This window comes from Carlito syrichta, unplaced genomic scaffold (assembly GCF_000164805.1).
Source record: "Carlito syrichta isolate Samal-C Ts95f unplaced genomic scaffold, Tarsius_syrichta-2.0.1 Scaffold180299, whole genome shotgun sequence".
Classification (NCBI taxonomy): Eukaryota; Metazoa; Chordata; class Mammalia; order Primates; family Tarsiidae; genus Carlito; species Carlito syrichta.
In genome coordinates, this window is record NW_007124395.1 from 170,777 (window position 1) to 192,123 (window position 21,347).

Genomic DNA, 21,347 nt, shown 5'->3' on the forward strand with positions numbered 1-21,347 from the left:
TTTGCAACTGAGAGAACAATAGTGTCCTTAGAGATATAGAACCATTGTATATAATAGAGTATCACATTAAAATTGAAGTTTCACAAGGGTTCAAGAACAGCCTGGGCAACTTGGCAAGACCTCCACTCTACAATAAATCAAAAAATTAGCCAGGAGTGGTAGTGTGCACCTGTGATTCTGGCTACTTGGAAGACTGAGGTGGAAAGATCGCCTGAGCCCAGCAGGTTGATGCTGGGGTGGCCATGAGCATGCCACTGCACTCCATCCCAGGTGATGGAGTGAGACTCTGATTCAAAAGAAAAGGAAGTTTTAGCTAAGTACAAAGGTAAACTAGATGATACATACCTCAGCAATATAACTCATACATAGAATGATAAATGAACAAAGCCAGACATAAAAAAGTACCCACTTATATGACTGTTTATATGGAGCTCAAAATCAGGTAAAGCTAATATTTGATGAGAGAAGTCAAAATATGTAATATCCATGGTGAGTGCTATCAAGGGGGGTAAGAGGAACCCTTCTGAGGTGCTGGGTTGTGGTTACACAGGTAAATACCTCTTTAAAAATATATTGAACTAATCCCTTACATTCTGTGCATTTTATTCTTGTACGTATTCAGGCAAAAATATACATAGCGTATTATAAAAAATGACAGGAGATTAATTATTAGAAATGTGTTATTTTCCAAATCTCGGGGCATATGGAGTATTCTTCATTATTTACATTTTTAAAATTGTATAATTTATGATGTATTTCATCATTCTCAATAAATAGTCACTTAGGTCCTAAATTTAAAAAATATATAATATATATGGCATAGAAAACTATTCAGCCATAGAAAAGAATGAAATAGTGTCTTTTGCAGCAACTTGGATGGAATTGGAGACCATCATCCTCAGTGAAGTCATGGAGAAATGGAAAATGCTCTCACTTAAAAGTGAGAGCTCAACTAAGGAACTGCAAAGGTGTGTAGAATGGTATATAGTGGACACTGGAGACACAGACGCGGGAGGGAGGAATGCAAAAGACACCTATGGAATACGATGTGCACAGATGGGGGTGATGGATACATTGAAAACCCAGTTTTCTTCACCACTACACGAACCATCTGTGTAACCAAAAATCATTTGTACTTCCTAAAGCCGTCGGAATTATATGTGTGTGGTTTATATATGCACACACACATACGTGTGTGTGTGTGTGTATGTGTGTGTGTATGTGTGTGTGTGTGTGTGTGACCTAAAATTCCAAAGGGAGATGTTAAATCTCAACTTGGAGACATGCAAAGAAAATCTGTGAAAAGGAAATCTATGTAGATACTCAAAACAAATCTCTGACTCTTGAATCTCCCCACTAAAGCAAGGATATAGAGATGATAAAAAATGTCTTTGAAGTATTATCTAAAGAGAGCTATTAGCGACCTATGAATCTCTGTTCCTCACCCCAAAACTGGGTTGTGATGCTACCTCATTTAGGCACGCTTCATTAGAAAACTGACAAACAGCGTGAACATGCATTTCACCAAAGAGGATATACAGTTGGTGCTATGATATGAATGTTAGCGTTGCACAACTCATGTTAAAATTCTAACCCTCAGCTGGGCTCGGTGGTTCAGCCTGTAATCGCGCACCTTGGGGAGGCTGAGATGAGTGGATTGCCTGAGCCTGAGAGTTCGAGACCCGCCTGGGCAACTTGGCGAGACCTCATCTCTACAATAAATCCAAAATTACCTGGGCGTGGTAGCGCGCACCTGTAGTTCCAGCTACTTGGGAGGCTGAGGTGGAAGGATCGCCGGAGCCCAGCAGGTCGAGGCTGCGGTGGCCGGGAGCGGTCACTGCCCTCCAGTGTGGGTGACAGAGTGAGATTCCAACTCAAAAAAAAAAAAAAAAATTCGAACCCTCAAGGTGACGGTGTTAAGAGGAGAGATCTTTGGGAGCTAATTGGGTCATCAATGGTATTCGTGAGCTTATAAAAGAGGCCCGGGATGAGGACACCGTGAAAGGCACTATTCCATGAATCAGAAAATAGGCCTTTGTCCGTTACAAAATCTGCTGGTGGCTTGATCCTGGAGTTCCCAGCCTTCAAAACTGTGATAAATAAAGTTCTGTTATTGATCAGCTACTCAGTGTATGATATTTTGTTAGAGCAGCCTCCACAGACTAAAGACGGCTGACTAACAAGCACGTGAAAAGATGTTCAAAGTTGCTAGCCATTAAGTAAACGCAAATTAAGACCATACAAGATACTGCGACATACCTTTAAGGAAGCAAAACACGACACCCCAACGATGAGCCACCGGTAAGGGCAGTGCTGTGTAAGTTACACGGAGAAAGGACATCAGTGGCATCCACTGTATGGAGCGCTGCCAATGGGTCAAGTAAGACAGGAAGTGAGAATGAACGGATGGAGAGGAAATGTTTCTTTTTTCACACTGCCTGGCATTGACCCAATACATAACTGCCCTGTACAGTCTTCTTCTAGGTAGAATATCCAGAATCATGAGCTTTTCAGAGGTCGCCAGTATCCCTAACTCTCTGGAGAAGAAAAAATTCTAATATGCAATCTTCACTGATTTTCTCCGCAGGGTCTTTAGTCTATAGAGGGGTATATAGTCTCCCTCTGAGCTGTTTCAAGCTACCAAGACAATGTCATGAAACACAGAGTTGGGAAAATAGGTTGAACTGGTTCCAGCACATAAACCTCAGCATGCTGTAGGAAGATGTGAAATCCCATATCACTGGGTAGACTATAAAAGACAGCTCATTCCTTTCAGCCAAAGGTAAGGGTAATGTTGTTCTGTGGTCGGTTCAGATGGTAGGTTTGTGTCAAACCTATTGACAAATATTTCCATTTTATTCTGTGAGAAACATTAGCCCGTTCACTTGGGTATCACCACATGTGACAGCAAACAGTTCTCCATTTTCTTCTCAAATTATGACAAACTTTGTTTGTTCTCTCTTTCTTTCTATATGGGGGTGCCAAACAATGTATACACATTTTAAGAGATGTTACCTATATGCTACTTTTAGAAGTTGAACTGAATTACAGTGGCAATGTGTAGTATGACGTTCACTCTACCATGCTTCCACCATTTTCTTTGACTGTCCTGCCTGTCACATGGATATGCTAAGCATTTTTGGATTAACATTATCTTTTGAGCGAATGTGTATACAAAGTTTTGGCACCCCTGGTATATACATTTATATGTATGTGTGTATATAATTAGTCTGGAACCATTATTTTCATGTGCTTTTTATTGTTTGAATGTATATCTAAAGGGAAAAAAAGTTTCATGGTGATGAGATGCTGTTAACCTATTTTACTATATTTATTTTAGAAAGCAATATCCCACCATCATTACCATAACAATAACAGTGGGAGTGTACAAATAGGAACCCTTTAAAGCCCTTTTATTTTATGGTCATCATGAAGTTGCATTTGGGATTTCACAAAGAAGTAATCTATAAGAAAAATTTCACAACTTCCTTCATGTTTCTTTGGAAGTTGATAACACCATCACAAAGCATCATATAGAAATAGTTTTGAAAAAATTGAGCAAAATAAAAAATGTTGCACAAGTGCTTGTGGTATACCTTGCTTGGTTTATACACATTCCATGGAAGCATCTTATAGTTTCTATCATTCTGAACCCTCTTTGGAAAATTTTAAGCAAAAAACTGCCATAAGTAGTGGAGGAAGTGTAACCTAGGTATATTTGACTCAACTCTCTAAATCAGGTTACAGTTTACAAAAACAAGTAATCATCTGGTTTTTAAAGTTGTTTTAGTTATGAAAAAAAATTGTGTGATTGGTAAAGCAGCAATTTCACTTTTAAAATCCAAGGCAAACATGCATATTATTTCAGATTATGTCTTTTCCAAGTTCTACTCTAACTAGGTTTTATATTTGTCTAGGAAGAGAGAATAGTTTACCATGTACTAAGTAGTTCTCCAGAAAGAAAAAAAACCTTTATGAGAATATATGAGATGAAGTGAATATGGTGAATATGAAGTGAATCATGGTTCTGAGAGAAAATGAAAAAAAAAATGAAGAAAACAGGACGAAGAGTTTCCAATATTCATTCTTATAGTCAGCTCATTTAAACATTTCTTTATAAGAAGAGTCAACTTTGGTACTCAGAATTTGGGATATAAAATATTTTGTCATACAGTTGATTATTTCTTGCTTTTTTACATTTACCTATGGGTGCTGAGACATTTCTGAACTTCCTGGAATTTCTATTAAGAATTTTAGATATTCCAGTAAAATTTCCAAATGCTAAATTTTAGATATTCCAGTAAAATTTCCATAAAGTTCCAAATGATAATACAAGTTTGAATTAAAAAGGTTTAAACCCAAACCATTTGAAAATTTCCATTTGGTTCAAAATGCTTTATTTTCAAGGATCATGTACACACATTCTTTTTCTGTGAATATGCTAATTTCCTTTTTTTTTCTAAAATAGGCTGAATAACCAAATTTCCCTAATAAGCCTTAGTGAGAAATGGCTAATGAAATAAGACAGTACCGTGCTATGCAACTGCTTAATAGAAATATTTTTCTTATTAAAACATCTATATTGAATTCTCTTTTATGTTCAAGAATTCTTGCCTCATTCTGTCAGACTACTCCATAATCTTCTCATTATCTCTCAGACCAACCCTGTGAGATTTTAAAGTGGCAGCCATTACAATTTTATTTCAGTAATGGGAGAAACTGAGGCAAAGAGAATATAAGTGCATCACACAGCATGTCAGTGGCAGGCCTGGGAACAAAACCAAGGTCTTTAATTTTCCTGCCAAAGCATACTCTCAAAAACCTAAGAAATTGCTTTGTCTCCAAAATAAAATGGGAGAGAAAAAAAAATCATACAGTAGTACAACATCGCACTTGCTACATGTCTTGTGGCCTAATTAGTGTTTCTGAAAAATGAGTTTTATTCAGTGATAATAAAACATTTATTCTTTAACAACTTGCTGGAAAATTTCAAATGCTTGGATGAGGAATAACTGCAAAACAATAGATTATGAGAGAAAGGCACATATAGAATGGATACATTATCTTCAGTTACTTAATCTTTATGTCTCAAGCTACATATCATCGTTTTCTAAAATAATTGATTTTCCCCAACCCTTCTCAAGCGCGCACACACACACACACACACACACACACACACACACACACACACAAAATCCCTTTGCTCAAGAAAACATGGTAGTTCTCACTAGTAAAGGATTTTAAAATAAAAATTAAATAATTAATTTTGCTTATGGACAAGCAGAAAGACAGCTTCACAAAATGATCAACAGACAGAAACGAAGGAAGTTAACATAGTTTGTATTTAGTGCAAAATATAATGTCTGAGATGTACAGTTTCTGTTTGATGCTTTATGTGACAATATTTCTGCAGATAGATCTTGGGTAAAAATATGTTAATACAGCATTATGAGCTGTTCACTTAATAAAAGTTGTCTTGCCCTGCTGGGCATTAATAACATGGATGATAAAAGAGTTCCCTTAAAGCCTTTCTTTAAAGATTAATTGCCTATATTTCCCATATTTTTCAGAGCCAAAAGCCAAAAATCCTCATACTTGATAAACATATGAACTGCAGCAGTGTATTGCAGAAACTCTTCCACAATAAACATACGCAATTCTTTCCAGTTTCATTCTCCTTCTTTATTTATATACAGCTCAACATTGTTTCTCCAAAACTTTTTGGATTCATTTCTTCCTCCTTAAAAAACAGTTATACTTTATTTAATCAGCATCTCTGAAGCATTATTACTTTCTTACTCTTGCTATTTTGTTATGAGGTTCTGCTTTCTGCTTAGCAAAATAATTGTGTTACTTAGTATTTTAAATTTTATCAAATGTTTTATTATTATCTATGAAAATTAAAATATGATAGAATACATTATTTTTAGTTGAACTTTTTATATTCCTTACACAAATGGTGCTTGCATTTCCTGACTTTTTCTGGTATCATCAGATACAAACTCTTGTTGAGATCTTACATTCATTTTTAATTAATTTTGTTTACTTGTTTAACAATGAGAACTAATTTGCACTTACATAATTCAGAATTTGAGAATACTTAACATATAATAAATTGAGTTTGTACTTACAAGAGTTTTTCTTTCTTATTTAGTAGCACAAACTAGTGTTTGTTACCTTACCCATGATATGACAGAGATAGTAAGCATCAGACAAAATGGTTCTTAAGCTCAATTACCATTAGAGTCACTTTTAACTCTGACATAAAATAATAATCCAGGCACATTTTTTATATCCCCTGAGTCAGTTTTATAAAACCAATATCACCCAAAGTAGAATGCCTTGGAATATCTGAAATTTAGTCAAATATCTTTTTGCAGAGTTATATTGAGACTTAACAGAAACATGCCACACATACAGCAAATGTTAACTAGGAAAATACCATAGGCACTGAACAATTCTGGAAAGCCTCAGGCTCTGACTATTTACACTAGTTTCTTGATTAATCACCTTTAATACATTAGACATCCCTGCCCCAAACAGAACAAGATCTGTAGCTTTCACCGATATCCAGGACTTGTTTGATTTGTTTTCTGTTGGCAAACAAGCTTGCACTAAAAAAACTGAACTTAGCTTCTTTTACTTGTTTGCTGTCTTTTCACTAAAGATTTTATTTGTGTTGTTTTGAAATGGTGTATAAATATCTGATCCAAATTTTATTTTTTATTTTTTTAAGTTGGGGTCTCACTCTGTTGCTCATACTGGAGTGCAGTGGCATGATCACAGCTCACAGCAGCCCTGACCATCGGGGGCAATCCATCCTTCTGCCTCAGTTTCCTGGGTAGCTGGGACTATAGCTGTGCACCATCATGCCCGGCTAATTTTTTATTTTTCTCTTGTAGAGATGAGGCTTGCTGTGTTGACTAGACTGATCTTGAACCCCTGGGCTCAACCTGTCCTCCCTCTTCTGTCTCCTAAAGTGCTGGGATTACAGGTGTGAGCCACCACACCTGGCCAAGATCCTTAGATATGGATGCCCAGTGGCCACAGCATCTTCTCATGTACTGGATACTCCCTTTCCCTTCCAAACCCAATTCTTCCTACTGCTGCCATCTGCCTATAAAGAATTCACCAGTCCCAATTCTCCTGGATGTTATTATGAAGATCAAGGTTAGCACGTGAGAACAAAAACCAGAAGAGGTGACAATTATGAGCTGGCACTGGGAAGAGCAGCTGAGAAACACAAATGTTGGAAATAGTGGGAAAATGGACTAGAAACACCAAAATTTAACGTGGATTCAGTTAATGATGGAACTTTTGAAATTTTTTAGAGAGGTTTTTAAAAAAGGAGTTGAACATGTTTTGCAATGTAGAATGAATCAAATCTTTGAACTTTTACAAGAAAGACAGAAATAAAAATTCAAATTAATTTTATTTGGTTCTGGTTGATAGACTATTGTTTATTGAATTTGAATAATTATCCATATTTTGGAAACAATTGTTTGGGATTTAACTAATAAGATAATTTACTGCACATGATGTGTAGTAAATTATCTTATTTGTTAAATATATAAATATATAATAAAATATAATATATAAAAATATTAATATAATATGTATAAAATATATAAATAAATATATATGATGTGTAGTAAATTATCTTATATATGTGAGCCAAAAGCTAATTTTTACCATGATCATCAACCTGCTGTTAAGCAAATTGTGCAAATTGATTTAAAAAAAAGATTATAATGGTTCTTGGAATATGACAACATTCTCAGAGAAAATTTCAGAAATTTCTTTGAATTACACTTTTGGAGGACAAAGAGATAATAAGAAAAGCAAGCTCCAAAAGAAATTAAACTTATGAGACTTATTATATGAAAAAACTCTGATATAATCTCTCACAAAATGTAAAATTGTCATTTGTTTACAACCCTTCCTCAGTGGACTCTCATCTTCATTGAAGGCCTAATCCTACTGCATGTCTATATATCAATGTTAAATTCTTTGTACCACATCCCTTCAGAGAAAGGATATATTGAGTACTTAAGTACTGTTGCAAGATTTCCAGTGAATTTCAACCAGAAGAAGTTAATGCAGTCACAAGATTAAGAAGGAAATAGGTGGTGGAAAGAGAAAATAAAAGGTCAGTACCAGGTCCCTGACATTTATATATGTTTCATTTCTCTCTCTCTCTCTCTTTCTCATAAATACACACAGACACACACACATACACACACACCCACGCATATTCAGACATACATACACATTTGGCAGAATTCATTAACATTAACTTGCCCTGCTATTGAATCTGTACAACTCAACTCTATCTGGTTTATCTCTCTCCTCATAGTTCTTGAATGACTTTTATTGATAAATGTGACAGGTTTTATAAATACCTATATCTTATTTATTTATGGCTTCTCCCTTGCTGACAAATTTCCACTGTTGTTCTAAGTGACTGTCTGCCCATCCCTAGGTAAAACGGTGTATGGCAAAATGATAATCTTGTTACCGATTTGTCCACTTTGCTGTCTGTTTTACCAATGATCTCTGAAAGGGGATCGGCGGCATATTTTTCTGTGAAGTTTTTACTTGGGTTAAAAAAAAGAAGAAGATGGATTGCCTGAGCCCGCGGGTTCGAGACCCGCCTGGGCAGTGAGACCTCATCTCTACAATAAATCAAAAAATCAGCCGGGCGTGGTAGCGCATGCCTGTAATTCCGGCTACTTGGAAGGCTGAGGTGGAAGGATCACTGGATCCCAGCAGGTTGAGGCTGGGGTGGCCGGGAGTGGCCACTGCACTCCAGTCTGGGCGACAGTGAGACTCCAACTCAAAAAGAAAAAAAAAAGAAAGAAAAGAAAAAAGAAGAAGAAGAACGGTTTCTGCTGGTACTGTGCTTCCCAATGAAATCATGCATTAAATATAGATATGATTATGGTCTGGCTGAAGCTAGAGCACCCATCCTGCAACCTCAAGATCACAAGCATGAGGAAAGCCAATGAATTAGTGATGGTCTAACTTGGTTCCCCGATTGTATCTGTGATGAGGTGAAGTAATGCTAAGATCTACTTACTTTTACAATGTTTACTATGTGAGAAACATAAACTCCAATTTATTTCAGTCACTGTTATACGGTTTTGTATACCTTGCTGTTGAAAACACTATTAACTGATACATTGTAGCTTACAGAGTAACCCACCATCTCTCAGACTGATGAGATATTAGATGAGCCATGAAACTAATTAGATGAGCCATGAAACTAATATCCAGTGAACTTTGCAGTTAAAAAAAGTTGCAGACTATCAAGTAGCTATTTTTATTCTGAAATCATAGATAAATAAGCTAATAATTTAAAGGAACTAATTAATTTTGTGATGCAAATATTGCAAAACAAGAGAGATTTAAATATAGGTCTTTCTGTGCCATTTCAACTCTACCATTCTTTCTATAAACAACTTGGGATATTGACAGATAACTTTATTGATTGTTTTGTTTGCAAAGAAATTGTACTGGGTATAAAATTCTACAAGCTCTTAAAGTTAAAAAGGGGAAATATTAGACTGTGTAGACTGTGACTTCCTGGCAAGCAGGCATGAGTGATATTTCTTTTTATATCTTTACTGTGTATACGTGGTGGACAATCAAATTATGATGAACAGTATATTAGTTTTCTGTTGCTCTTGTAACAAAGTCTAATACCTGCTACAAACAGAGCCCAAGTGTCAGCAGGGGAATTTCCTTCTATAGGCTATGAGAGGAGAGATCACTTACTTGCCTGTTTCATTGTCTTGAGGCTGTTTCCATTCTTTGGTTGATGGTTACTTTGTTGATCATGCCAATGTCTTTCTTTTAGTATCATATCTACTTCTAACCTGGTCTCCCCACCCCCCCACTTCCCTCTCATAAAAACCCTTGCGATTACATTGGGCCTCTGCAAAAAATCTGAGATAACCTCCCCATCTCAGATCCGGAAATTAATCACCTCTACCATGTCCCTTCTGTCAAGTAAGGAAAAAAATAATAAATTCTAAGGATTAAGACATGGACATCTTTGGAGAATCTTCATTCAGCCTCTCCCAAATAGATAAAAATAAAAATGAATACAATAGCAATTTAAGGCTGTGACATAAAATGACTCTGTTCTCATACATAGACATAATAGTTCTCTCCTGATTGCCACCATGTGATTTTAACTCAGCTATTACTCTCCAACATAGTGTCATCTCTCTAAGGCAGTGAGAGGGTAAGCTACAGAAATGAGAAACAAGCTCCAGCTGATGTCAAGCTCAGGCATAACCTGTAAGAATTTCTTCTACACAGCACCGAGTCAGAGATTATCCAGTGTGACATTATCCAGTCTGAGTTCTCTGCCCTTTAATTGAAATATTTAGACCATTTACATTCTTGCAATAATTAATTCAGGGCAGGCTAAATGTATCATCTTTCTATTTAGTTTCTATTTATCCTTCTGCTGTTTCTCTTCTCATCTCTTCATGCTTTTTTTTTTTACGATGTAGTATTGTGATATTTTTGTCTATATTATACATATGCATATGTTTTCATCTATATATATTTTCATCCTTGGCTCCTGGCTCATAACTCCTATAGCTTTGTTATTTCCTAAGTGAATAAAACAATATGAGTGTCTTTTGTTAAAGTATTTGTCCTTTTTGTCCTTGGTTCCTGAAGCTGTTTTGGAACAGTTTTAGAGCAATAAAGATGAAAGACAGTATTTTGTTAAAATGTCAGGACATTTTGGGCCTCAGAAGCAGTTCTCCTGCCTTCTTTCACCTGCTGTTTTTTTCTCCCCAAGGCAGGACACAGAAACTAAAAATATACTCTAATCTTCCACTGCTTTCTGTCTTGGAGTTGGCAATAAAGAAATTCTCTGACCTACCTTCCCTGAAAGCAGGTCACAAAAGGGGTCCAGTCCTGTACCCAGGAGGAAAGAATGTGACATGGAGAGGCCAAGAAGAATCTGAGCAGACAGGCCTTGCTAAGTTCCTCCATTCAGTCTGCTCGTATTAGAGCATACCCTTTTGTCCAATCACATTTCTTTATGATTTCTTCATGCTCCAACCATGTCTAGCCAATGAAGTCTCCACAAAAGACCTAGGAGGACTAGTAAGGAGAAATTCTGAAGAGCTGAACCCGTGGAGGCTTCTGAGGCATGGCACCCCTGGGGAAGGCAGGGATGTTCTGTGCCCCTTCTTCATGGGTAATGTTGACATAATGATGTGTGACCGTACTGTCTGAAAATGGAGTCCCTCACATCAAGTAGCATTGAGCCCACAGTGAAGTGACTTCCTCACTCCAAGTGATCAACAAACATTCAACAGACTGGTGAACAGATAGCACCTGTTGTTGCTCAGCACCACCTGAGACCTGAAACAATCTGATGGAAAGTGAAAGGTGGCTGAGATCACGAGAAAGTACATATCAGAGGAGGATCATAAAAGCAGCAAGGGCCTGGTCTTGTCTGAGATGTCTTCAGAAGCTCTGTTGGTGAGAACTCTGAGGCCTTCTCCCAACTTGGCAGCTGCCACGGGAGGCTCTGCTTAAGAGAAACAATGACACCACTTTCATGATTATGTCCCCAAGATATTAGACTATCTTGTCAAGGATGTTTGTATAGACTTGACAAAAAGAAGTGCTGTCTTCTTCTGAAATAAAGAGCAGGTTTGATTTCTGTCTCGTATAATACAAATACGGTCTTCTTCCAGGGCAAAATTTTAGACAGGGTTTCCTGTAGTCTTTTTTAAAAGATTGTTATTTCTTTAGCTTTCAGTTTCTTGGTTGTGACATAAGCCCACTATATATTCAGCTTCCATCAGGCCCCACCAGGATGACCCCTGGGGGACTCAGGGGCATGGAAAGAGGACATGAATGTGAAGCTCATGACTAATAAATCTTTTGTCTCTGACTCAGGAGTCTCATGTCTTCTGTCAGCATTTAGAGAACTGTGGCAAACTAACCTGTTAATTTGAAAGTAGGGTAAAATAACTGATTCTTCACAGTCCTTGACACTAAGTTGCTACTTACACATTTAATTCCTTATTTCTAATTATTGGATAATAGTTCATAGAGCCTGTCCACTACATTTTACTTTTCCATTCTCTCGGTAATATAGACTCAGCTCCCTTTAAACTCCCATACAATATATAATACTGTATGAGTAACTTTATATATGTCTCTTTGTGAATTTGTCAGAAAATAATTGTGTGTTTGTTTGATTGTTTGTTTGTTTGAGGAGATTGTTACATACCCAAGAGTAGGACTGATATAAGCATATACACACTTATTTTTGTATTAGTGCCAAATTGCTCTCCAGAAGGGCTGCCTTAGTCTATAATCTTACTTGCAATTCACGTACATAGCACCTTTAACATTTGGCATTATCTTGTTTTCTGTTTTTTGCCAATATAACAATTGAAAGTTATATATCATTCTAACTTAAATTTGTATTTCTCCTTACTAATAATTTTGGGCATATCTTCATTTGCTTCTTAGCTTTTCAGATTTTCTCTGTGCCTGGACACATCTTTTTCCCATGTTCCTACACATTTTTCTCTCCTCTCTTTTTAATTTTTATACAGTTAAAAATATATTTTAGTATTAAAATCATGTGAGTTTAACATTTTCAAATAACTTGTAATCACTAAATTGTCTGCTATCTTTTTTCATATCCTTCATTTTGGATCTATAGCATTTATTAGGATGCATTTCATTAATAATTTCAACTTCTGGCTTTTTTTTTTTTTTTTTGAGTTGGAGTCTCACTCTGTCACCCAGACTGGAGTGCAGTGGCATGCTCCTGGCCACCGCAACCTCGACCTGCTGGGCTCCAGTGATCCTTCCACCTCAGCCTTCGAAGTAGCTGGAACTACAGGCATGCACTATCACACCAGGCTAATTTTTGATTTAATGTAGAGATGAGGTCTCTCCAAGTTTTTTTTTTTTTTTTGAGTTGGAGTCTCACTCTGTCACCCAGACTGGAGTGCAGTGGCATGCTCCTGGCCACCGCAACCTCGACCTGCTGGGCTCCAGTGATCCTTCCACCTCAGCCTTCGAAGTAGCTGGAACTACAGGCATGCACTATCACACCAGGCTAATTTTTGATTTAATGTAGAGATGAGGTCTCTCCAAGTTTTTTTTTTTTTTTTGAGTTGGAGTCTCACTCTGTCACCCAGACTGGAGTGCAGTGGCATGCTCCTGGCCACCGCAACCTCGACCTGCTGGGCTCCAGTGATCCTTCCACCTCAGCCTTCGAAGTAGCTGGAACTACAGGCATGCACTATCACACCAGGCTAATTTTTGATTTAATGTAGAGATGAGGTCTCTCCAAGTTTTTTTTTTTTTTTTGAGTTGGAGTCTCACTCTGTCACCCAGACTGGAGTGCAGTGGCATGCTCCTGGCCACCGCAACCTCGACCTGCTGGGCTCCAGTGATCCTTCCACCTCAGCCTTCGAAGTAGCTGGAACTACAGGCATGCACTATCACACCAGGCTAATTTTTGATTTAATGTAGAGATGAGGTCTCTCCAAGTTTTTTTTTTTTTTTTGAGTTGGAGTCTCACTCTGTCACCCAGACTGGAGTGCAGTGGCATGCTCCTGGCCACCGCAACCTCGACCTGCTGGGCTCCAGTGATCCTTCCACCTCAGCCTTCGAAGTAGCTGGAACTACAGGCATGCACTATCACACCAGGCTAATTTTTGATTTAATGTAGAGATGAGGTCTCTCCAAGTTTTTTTTTTTTTTTTGAGTTGGAGTCTCACTCTGTCACCCAGACTGGAGTGCAGTGGCATGCTCCTGGCCACCGCAACCTCGACCTGCTGGGCTCCAGTGATCCTTCCACCTCAGCCTTCGAAGTAGCTGGAACTACAGGCATGCACTATCACACCAGGCTAATTTTTGATTTAATGTAGAGATGAGGTCTCTCCAAGTTTTTTTTTTTTTTTTGAGTTGGAGTCTCACTCTGTCACCCAGACTGGAGTGCAGTGGCATGCTCCTGGCCACCGCAACCTCGACCTGCTGGGCTCCAGTGATCCTTCCACCTCAGCCTTCGAAGTAGCTGGAACTACAGGCATGCACTATCACACCAGGCTAATTTTTGATTTAATGTAGAGATGAGGTCTCTCCAAGTTTTTTTTTTTTTTTTGAGTTGGAGTCTCACTCTGTCACCCAGACTGGAGTGCAGTGGCATGCTCCTGGCCACCGCAACCTCGACCTGCTGGGCTCCAGTGATCCTTCCACCTCAGCCTTCGAAGTAGCTGGAACTACAGGCATGCACTATCACACCAGGCTAATTTTTGATTTAATGTAGAGATGAGGTCTCTCCAAACTGCCCAGGTGGGTCTCAAACCTGCGGGCTCAGGCAATCCACTCACCTCGGCCTCCCAAAGCGCTGGGATTACAGGCCGAGGCATCGAGCCCAGCTGGCTTTTGATTTTGAGGTTTGAAGAATTCACTGTTTATCTCTTGGTCCTAAAAATATTTTCCTATATAACTTTATAGGTGTTTTTAGGCTGTAGCTTTTTTGCAGGTTTTTTTTTTTTTTAAATGATATGAGTTCCAATTTCTGAAAATAAAAAATAGTTTTTTCAGGCTTATTCCTGTGTAATTAGAGTTTGGTAGCAGATTACTCTCCAGTGTGCATATTATTTTTCTTAATATTTTAATGTTAATTGCTATCTTATGTTAACAAGTATCTTAATATATGCAAGCACCTACATTAAATTCAAATCTAAACTTATTTGTTTAGAATTCAACCTTAGTTCATTTGACTTGATAACTATATTTGAAACAAATTTGTCCCTTTCTATAACAAATAAGGCAAAATAAGTTTTTACTGAATATGTCTATGGATATATAATAATTTATGACACAAGGAAAATATTTAAGAAGACTGCAATACCTCTCACTTTCCTGGAATTCTTCCCATAAAGCCTTGGCTTCAGCCTGTAGGTAAAATTTCTTAGGTCTCCCTTTAACCATGAGAAAATCTGGGGCCATGCAGATAATATCCGAGTATTGATTTCCATACTTTTCAATAGAGGATAACTACATGTGATGTTTGGTTTGCCTGTCTCATTTTTTTCTGAAATTTTTGTCTAAATTTGGTCAAAATAATCAAATTGTAAACTGTCACAAGGGAGGCGTTCTTTTTTTCCTAAGACCCCAAAATAACCACATTTTTATACTCAGCTAGACTATCTACCCCCCCAATGGTTTAGTAATTCTGCTTAGAATGTACATTTTTTTTTAGCCCAAAGGACTTAATTGAAGTGTCCCCCTTCACTTGGTCAAATTGTTTGGATGAAGAAGTACTGAAATATTACCTCCTAGGTTACACAAGTCTGTATCATGATTTGATCATTAGTTCATAATAATAGGAACCGTTCATTATTCACTAAAAGGGGGGGAAATATGCAATTGACTTGAAACAGAAAAGGAGAGGTATTTTGTAATGGCTGCTTTGGTTAATCTACCCTCTTTTAGTTGGGGAGTCTTCCATAATAGCAACCAATAACTCCTGAAAGAAGAACTTAGGAACCAGAGGGAAATCTGATGCCTTGAAGCCACTTATTTTTACTTAAGTAAGTAGTACCATTACTTGCAGTAAAGATAGCTATTTAATAGAAATTATCTAACAACAAGCAGAAGGAACACACCTAGCAACCCATGTTGGGGCCAGTTTAGTTTTGGGGAACTTCTCAGGCAAGTATATTTCTTATTTAACTTTGTTCAATCTGATGCCACATTATGTGGCATTGGAATGGTGTGTAAACAACTCAGATGGTCTACTGACATTGTTTAGTAGAGCTTTCAAGATTTTTACCTCTTAGGAGCAACTTTATAGCAGTTTTTCTCTCAAAAGCAATGAGGTCTGAATGTTAGACTATGCTGTGAAGTATACTACTGGGTCATTGCTTATCTAGAACATTATCAATTGTATGGAACTTACTGGAATATAATAATAAGGTCTAGTATTGCTTTAATTTAGAATGTTTGACAAAGGGTTGAGTCTCTCCTTTGGCCCCTTTTTGATCATATTTCTTCATATCTACATTGAAAGCAATGTTGCTACTTATCTATGAATGTGCTCACTTGGGTAGTTGAATTAAGATGCAAAGGAGGGAAGAAAGAAGAAGCAGGAGAATTTCAGGTTAAGGCACATACAGAAAGTGGCCTGAAAAGAAGCAGAATATGCCATTGAGGCTGAAAGGGAGAAAGGAGGGATTAGGGCAAGGGTTTGCATATCTTGACCAGAGTTAGGGTGTCTTCAGAAGTGTGGTAGAGGATATTTAGAATATTATCTTATGAAAGCATGGACAAGTCAAAATGATACAGTTCTTGAAGAATAAGTGTGTGATTTTGAGCAGGCAGATGACTGAAAAGAGTTACATTTGAGAAGCTTAATACGGCAGTTGACTGTTGCATGAGTTTATGTGAGTCAAACAGGAAGCAAGAAGACTCTGGCAGGCAGTTGGAGCTGTCCAGCTGGGAGAGCAGAAGTAATGATGGCAGTGAAAATGGAAATAAAGGGATGACAGATGCTATGGAATCTGGAAATTCTCAAATGAAGGCAAAAAGAGAGAAGTGTTTCTGATGACTTCTAGGTTTTAAACCTGAGTTGCTGAGAATGCAGTGGCTCTATAAAAAAGAATCAGAAAGTCAGAACTATTTTTATAAGAAAGGGGTGAAATCTGATTTCGGATTCACAGTGTTTATTGTGGTGATAAAATATCTGATGGTAGGTGCTTCATTGGCCTCTAAAGAAGAGAACGACAGGAAAATAGAATGAATGCACTAGGGTTAAAAACTAAATAAACACTAGTTTAGAGTTAATTAATATGGAAACAAGGGTAAATTTGTTAAGGAAAAGGGAAGAAGTAAAGATGCTCCTTGCAAAATGCCTTCATTTAGAGAGTAAAACATCTCTGTGTCCTATCTTTTGATAGAGACATAGTCTCATAAAACCTTTTGCCACTGAACACAAGAGGGAAGTGATATTTACCAATGACAAGACATTCTACCGGTCAAGTCCAGTGAGATTTCAATGGAGGATACAGTCAGTTTTTAGCCATGAAAATTATTTTTAATAGTGAAATTGCTTTAGAGTTGGGGATATCTGCATTTTTTTAATGAAAAAGAGAAATCAAATGAGTGACTCAGATGTGAAATAAATTTGAACCATCATAAAATTTGTATCATCTAAGTGATAAATTAATTTCTCTCTTTATTTTTGGAAGCTTGATATGCTCTATTAGATGACACAGTTGATGTGAGGTAGTGGGTTACTTAGCAGATAACAGAATATGACATTCAGCAATCTCATATCATTTTCATTTAGAACTAGTTATATGAAATTCAGTTTCAACAAGAATGCGGCCATTTGGCACTCAGAATGAATAATCCAAGGCCAACTGTAGAAATTGCTTCTGCTATTTAATCAACACACATTTCCTAATTAAATATTTGTTCTATTTCAAATACTCTTAAAAGCCATAGCAGTAATTCTCAAACTTTTGTTGGTGGTAAATCACCTCCTTAACATCTTGAAAATTCAGAGTTATAGTATTAAAAACTATTTTTTCTGATTCAGCAATGTTGACTTAGAGGTCAGAGAGGGACCCATAATTCTACATTTTTAATGTTTATCCTTGGATGATGCTGATACAAATTATCTATAGAAAGCACTGACTTAAGAACATGAAGGCAAATAAAGCTTAAATTCTGTGTTGGGTATCTAGAATGGGGTGCACACATCATCTAAGGTCTATAGAATGCGATTCTATAGAAACGTGTATAAAAGTATGCAAGTGGTAGCGGGAGCAATATATACAATTGGTAGCAAGAAGAACAAGAGGAAGGCATTCCCAGTTATTTTCAGTGTGATCTCACAAGAGATTCCTCTGTTTGTCTTGCACATGCATATTCTGACTGAAGATCAAGGTGAAAGGTACACTAAGCAAAGTAAACAGCATGACCAAAACATAAAATATATAAATTAATGCAGGACATTTAATTGGGGTTAGGGCAAAAGATGAAATATGTCATTCTGAGAAGTATAATTCATTACAGGAAGTATAGATTCATCCTGTAGGCATGGGAAGCAACTGAAGACTTGGAGGTAACATAGAGACATTATTAGGGCTGTATTTCCAAAAGCTTGCTGGCCACAGAGTAAGGGAAAATGGACTGGGGGAGATGTAATCTAGACAAGAAGTCATTGTGGTTTTAAAATATCTGAATGCCAAGACTGGATTTTTGTTGAGAACAAACATAAGGTTATACGCATGTTTATTTCCACACAAAGATAAAACAACAAATGATTTGCTTTAGGACTTTTGATTTAAAAAAAATACTTCTCAAATTTATTTAAAAAATTGTTTTCAAATAATAACTTTTCCCCCAACAAAATCTTACACAGAGCTGTGAAGTTAAAACAGATAATGATGAAGCCCCTCTACTTCTTTTTTTAAAATTTGTTTGTTCGTTTTAATTTTAAAGATGTGGTATACAATTCAGGATTAAGTATACAAGTGGTCATCATACAGGTAAAGTTTGGGTCTCCCTTTGGTCCCCACTTTGCCTGGTTTGAGATCAGATACCCTTTTTGATGTTCTGTGCATATGAGTGAGAACATGTGGTACTCTGTTCTTTGTTTCTGTGATAGATCACTGAGTATTATAGATTCTAATTATTCCATCCAAGTTGCTGCAAAGTACATATGTTTGTCTTCTTCATGGTTGCGTAATATTCCATCATGTATGTGTTCCACTTTTTTAAAAAAAATCCAGTCCAGTTTCGATGGGCAGCATGGTTGGCTCCATGTTTTTGCTATCGTAAATAGTGCTGCAATAAACATGCGTGTGCAGGTATCTTTTTTGTAGAGTGATTTGAGTTCCTCTGGGTATATTCCCAGGAGGAGGATCGCTGGACTATAGGGAAGGTCAATTTCTAGTTCTTTTAGAAATCACCACACTGTTTTCCATACACAACTTCTGGTGGGTGTTGCAGGAGGTAAAGGAAATGCTCTTTCCCAATAGGCGTCTCTTTTCATCTCATGTCCTGACATGTCTCTTTAGTAAATTCCAGGGATTTGAAACGGCCTTTTAGTGCTTCTGCCGTTTTTAGTTTCACCTCTTTCACGTTGGCAAAACATTGTCTTTCCTCTGAGGACTTTTTCATCTGGGGAAACAACCACCAAGAAAAGTCGCCAGGGCAAGATCAGGTGAATAGGGAGGGTAGGACATGAGGGTCACGCCATCTTTTGGATCAAAAATTGCTGAACACTCAGTGTAAAGTGGGCAGGTTCCCTTGTAAATCACCCATCAAGAAATGAGCAAGCGTGCTGAAATAATCTCTGAAAAAATCAACTAAAGTAGTCGGGCTCAGTGGCTCAGCCTGCCATCCTGCGCCTTTGGGAGGCTGAGGTGTGTGGATTGCCTGAGCCCGCAGGATCGAGACCCGCCTGGGCAACGAGACCTCATCTCTACAATAAAATCAAAAAATTAGCCTGGCATGGTAGTGCACTCCTATAGTTCCAGCTACTTGAAAGGCTGAGGCGGAAGGATCGCCAGAGTCCAGCAGGTCGAGGCTGTGGTGGCCGGGAGTGGCAACTGCACTCCAGTCTGGGCGACAGAGTGAGACTCCAACTCAAAAAAAAAAAAAAAAAAAAAAAAAACTAAAGTAGAACACAGCCTCTCACAGAAACAATTGCTGGCACACTGATGCTGATGGATTCTTAGAACACCTACCTAGCAAGCAAAGCCTGTACTACAAGCCCGTTCTCCAAAAGATAATTCTGGATTTTGGGGGAATCCTTCCCTTATATATATAAAATTTTCCACATAAGATGTCACATATAAGGTTGATAGCAGAGGTATGGTATTGTTAACAGTTTTCATGAAGTTTACACACCACAACTTTTACACCAACCCATTTTTATATTTCAAAATGAACTGAATTATGACTAAAATATTGTGTGTATTTCCATGTCTTTATTATATTTAATAAATATAGATTCCACTAGCTCCACTCTCAGAAACAAATCACTACGATTTTCTTTTAAGTCTCAGTCTTTTTCGCCTTCCTGTGTAACACTTTACAATAATAGCCTAATCATTCTCAACTCTTTTGGTATTTATTGCAAAGACATTAATTCTGATGGGCTCATTTAGTATTAATGTGGATGTCATAAGTACTTCAGTAGAAAAAGGATTTCTCCTGGAATTCAGCATTAATTAGCCAGGTCATTACTTCAAAGTGTTACTATTCCTTTCAGAACAGCATACTCCTTCCTGCAAAGTACATCAAGGCTCTTTCTGTTAGAAGGGGCACTTCCAAGTACTTAAATCTATTCAGAGAAAGTTGTGACAGTGAACAGGATACAATAGACAAGGTGTGGTAATTACTAGACAACTGATTAATAGAAAACTGATGTTTTAATTGAGCTTGTGTGGTCCCTGAAATAGCTTGAATTGAATAAGGGATTTGATTGCACTTTCAATTTCTCTGGAGCATAAAGAAGCAATCGCATTGAATAAAAGGCTCAAATAAGTCCTTCAATTTTTCACGGAAAGTTTAAAATATCAAATAAGTCCTTTAATTTTTCACGGAAAGGTTAAAATATCCACACATTGAAGACCATAGCAATGGGTGCATTAATCAGGGACTATCTTGGGCTAGAAACACTTGTGTATTTATAATTCGAGGTATTTTTAAGGCTAAAAGTGTTTTTTTTTAATGTTGTGGTGCTCTTCTGAAAAAAATACAAATTTCTTATGTTATTGTTATTTTATTGCATTATTATAATCTGCTTTTCATTATGAAAGCATAGTTACTTTTACATGCATTCATAGTGCCAAGGTCAGCTTATTATTCATCAAAGTAAGCAGGAAGTTTAAGTGTCTTAACTGTAGTACTAGGATGTCTACCATATCACGTATAGGTGTAAAATGGATTGACCTGATAAGATGGAAAATTATTTTAGATGCATATAAGTGGAAGAGTGAATTCACTCATTCCTCCAGTGACCTCTCTGTGACTCATTCTCTAAACATGATGGCATTGCAGAAAATGTCTTTTTATTCTGAGCTTTATTCAAAGGCACTATTCTACTGCCTCAGGAATGACATTCAGATTCCATATTTAACTGTTAAGGATTACAGCTTTAGCCTCAAAATAATCCCGGGGATTGTCTTCCTAAAATCATTTGCATCAGGCCTACTTGATGCAAGATGTCAATGGCCATAATTAAGGGAACTTATCAATTCTAACAAAGGGTATTCCTTTTATGCTAGAAAAATGTCAAAGCAAATGTCTAAATCAACTGA